This window comes from Pteropus vampyrus, unplaced genomic scaffold (assembly GCF_000151845.1).
Source record: "Pteropus vampyrus isolate Shadow unplaced genomic scaffold, Pvam_2.0 Scaffold2, whole genome shotgun sequence".
Lineage (NCBI taxonomy): Eukaryota > Metazoa > Chordata > Mammalia > Chiroptera > Pteropodidae > Pteropus > Pteropus vampyrus.
This window is the reverse complement of record NW_011888783.1, coordinates 23,094,177-23,098,186: the sequence shown is the minus strand read 5'-3', so window position 1 is coordinate 23,098,186 and position 4,010 is coordinate 23,094,177. Positions and strand designations below refer to the sequence as shown.

Sequence of the window (4,010 nt, the reverse complement as noted above, 5' to 3'; positions counted from 1 at the left end):
GAGAGGTGATTGCTGGAGGTAAGGAGTTGGGGTGGGAGTGCTATCTAGCAGGAGCTGGAGCCATGGAGGAGACATGGGTACTGTCAGAAATTCTCTAGGATGCAAGGAGACAAAGAAAAAGTATGCTAACTTCTCCGTGTAAGGAAAACTCCATTAGGATAACAAAATCTTGCCTTTCAAAGTCTTTCAAAGACTCTTTCTGTATTTTGATTCTGAGGGCAGGAATCAGCCATGAGCTAACCTGAATTTTGTTTAATAGAGATATTCATGGTGCCATAAAACCAGAGTCAGTAAGTAGAAGGACTGGATCATCATAGGTCAGATAATATTTAGCAGTGAAGTAAAGCGGGGTCATCTTTTTACCTTCTTTTTACATTATAATGTAAAATGTAATGATTAGATATAAATTCTGAAAGACTTTGATATATGCCTTCCTATTTTTCACTCTGTAACAGAAAATAAGAAGTTAATAATAAGAGCTTTACATGTATTCATGCTTTTAATTCTCAAAAAACAACTTCATGAGGTAGTTACTACTGTTAGCCCATTTTATAGAAGACAAAGTCGAAGCACAGAGAGTTCTGCTAATAGACACAGTTACATATAGATGACACAGTTGCATTGTGGGGTACTAGAAACAGCCTTTATAATCAGCTCTGCTACATGGTTTTTGCCATAGAGAAGGTCCTCAGATAAACTCTTCTAAAATGGAACACTGTTTTCTTAGAGCCATTGCCACATGCCAGCACTTAAACCGAGCTGCCATCCTGTCTTACCTGTACCACTCTAGACTCATCTCCTCACTCCCATTGTTGTCCTCCTCGGTCTATATTCTACAGAGCTATTGGAATAACCTTTTAAAAACACGGCTTCACTTCTCAAAGCCCTCCAGTGGTTTTCCATTGTAAATTGCTACATTACTGAAAAATATTGGAGCATGAGTTTTTAGTAAACGAGCATAACTCAGTGCGTTTGGAGTGCTATTCCTTTCTTGGTGTAACTGGGCCGGCATCTATTAACTTACAGGTCTCCTCTCGAAGAAGCATTGTCTTTACCTCTCTTATACTCAGAAGCTGTGGGCAAGCTCTGTTAATGAGTCAGAAAAGTCTTTCTGAAATTATTCTCCCCTTCTGCTTATGAGAAGAGCGTTGATTCTTAGGCAGCGAAGACCTTCAGAAAGCCTTGTATGTTAGACTAAACTCACCCCTAGAAACCCCCTGCAGGAGCTTCTGGCAAAGTGACAGCCATTTTGTAATGTCTGTCAATGGTGCTATTTATTTTGGCTTTTCTTGGGTAAATTTGGTAGGGAGCCAGGGCAACAAAGGGCACTCCTCAGATTAGAGTTGGAAGAGGCAGCTGGGCTGAATCTTTAAGTATTAGAGACGGGTGTAGGGCAAAGGAAATTGGCCAAGGACATATATGAGCTAAAAGTCACAACTTACGTTTTTATATTTGAATAAACAGCAAAAGCTGAAAGAATGCTAGAACGAGTCTTAACATGCTGGGGGAAATGTGTGGTCCCCAGGGTGCTCTACATTTCATACGTCCCTATGGCATAGAACTACGCCAGGATTTCATCATAAGTGCTGCTCTTAACTAGCAAAATATCTTAAGTGTTTCATATATGTGATTAATAAATATGGGACAGTGTGAAAAAGCTTAGCATTCTCTTTGGCCCATCTAATTGCATTCATATTTCTGAGAAATAAGAAAAAGTTAAATAGTATGTAAATATAAGGAATATTTACTGGCTGATAAATAAGGGCATGAAAAATATTTTAGGAAAAAATTCGTGTTTTCATAGACTAATTATAGCTGATCAAAATTACTAGAATAACTCAAGAAAAAGACTTTGGTTTTGTTTTTAACTGCTTCACAAAGTTGGCAAAGGTGGACTGTGCATGATGACAACTAGAGTATGTTATTACTAGTTGTCGTGTTTAGTCTAAATAAGTTGCCATAACTCTTCCTGAAATTTCATTGCTTACAATTAATATTGAGTGCTATGGGTTCTGTGAAAGAACTTTGAAACATCTTTTATTGCTTCAGATTTAATGCAGCCAGAGTAATTACTGAAGACATTTTGGCCTGCCTTTGTTTCGGTTCAAGGGTCATTCACACTGACTTTTCTTGCTTTGACTTTATACAAAACTGTAATCACATGTACTATTAAAATATTAACTCTCCCTTCAAATATCTCATTAATGTATGTATTTAACTATATATATATTTGTATATATTTTAATCTAAATCAATGAAAAATACCTCTTAGGTGAAGAAAAACTCATTTGTTTTATTTTACCTTGCATTATAAGACATCACAATCTAGTAGTACCTCATAACCTCATAAATATTTTTCCTTCTTAAATCATTGTCAGGGAAATAAGTTTGTCTCACTTTTTCCATAAAGCTAAAGTTGCAGAGGTCAAATTTGTAGATGATACAAAAGGCTTTCCTCAATGAATAATCATAAGCTCATGCGATTGGAACGGCCTTCAAGCAATGACACAGTTCAGCCTGAATCCAAATGGGTCCACTATACACTCACAGTTATTTTATGGTTCAGAACCCCTAAGACAGACTATTCAGAATCTCTTTCTATGGTAGCCAGTCTCATGTTAAATCATCCATTTGTTGTTGTTGTTTGTCCTATGAGCTTTAGCTGGTGTCAGATTTCTATTACTAAGAATTATGCCCATTCTTGCTATGGTTTTGCTCTTGGAAGACAGAACAGCTAGACAAAAGAAATGCTGTGACAGTGATTACTGAGCAAAAAATGAGTGGGAGCTAAGGTTTGGTGATATTTTTCTATTTTAGTGTTTTTTGAGTGTTAATATAGAGATGTCACATGTTTATTTGAAAAAAAAATTTAAGCGAAGAGTAATTGTGAAACCTTTCCTACAAATGACTAAAATTTTTACATCAACACAAAGTCATTATTTATCTAGTGTTGAATGAGAGCAAAACTTTTTTTTCTCAGTAGAAGTGCTTTATTTATTAAATTAACTCCATAAGTCTCTACATTCTTTCCAATGGATTAAGACATGTTCTCATTTGAAGTATGAGGAGTCTGGAATTGATGTCAAATGTGCTCAACAGTATGTAAAGCACTTTCTAAAGACTTTTCTTTAGGAAAAAAAGCAGTGACTAAATATGTAAAATGATAGCCAGCTTATGATAATAAGTATAAATCTCAAACATAAATCATTCCTATATCGATGTTTGCATTTAAGAAAGGCAAATACTAAATTCTTATATCTTCTGTTTAATCTTCAATATGCTTATGTAAGTAGATATTCCTTTTTTGATTGGGGGTTTTTACATGTGAGATGAATTTTGAATTTCTACACGTAAGTACCAAAAAAAGCCTTCATATTCTAGTGATGCTCAGTGTGAAATATCTTGCTTGATCAGTTAATGAACACAAAGCTAAATAATACCTATATGCTTTACCATAAAATATCATTTATTTTATGACCTAGAGATGAAATTCATGTATAAATATTTGAGATTTATTAAGGAAGTACTCCCAGAGAAGCAGGTAAGGGAATGGAAGAAGCATGACTGAAATGGAGAAAATAAGCAAGAACTATCAGGTGACTTCTCAGCCTCAGACTGATTCCACAGAGTACTCTGGAACATAAATTACGTCTCAGGTTTGTTTTACTTTGAGGCAAATAATGGGCTGTCAAACTCTCACACAAGTTAGTACTTGGCTATGGGCTTTCCCAGGAATGTAATGCCTCTCAGGCACTTCTGGTTCTGTATAAAGTTTAGGGGCAGAAGTGGCTGCAGCAGCTCAAGGTCGATCCTCTGAATAGAGGATCCAAGGGGATCTGGGTGATCTCCAGGGATGTTTGTTACACATAGCTGTCATAAATCTGCCATAAATCTGAGTTTAAGTTGGGAAATGTGATTCTCCATGTTTTGCTGGGCCAAAATATCTGTGATAAGGGTTCAACTGTCAGGCAGAATTTACAAGTCCATGGGTACATTTAGAGCTTGGCCAT

At 36.1% G+C, this 4,010-nt stretch overlaps 1 long non-coding RNA gene across 1 annotated transcript in view; it reads left to right on the top strand.

The window, feature by feature from the left end:
* The window catches only part of LOC111738684, a 51,988-nt gene that overhangs the window by 34,404 nt on the left and 13,574 nt on the right, over window positions 1-4,010 (top strand). The window lies entirely within an intron of this gene.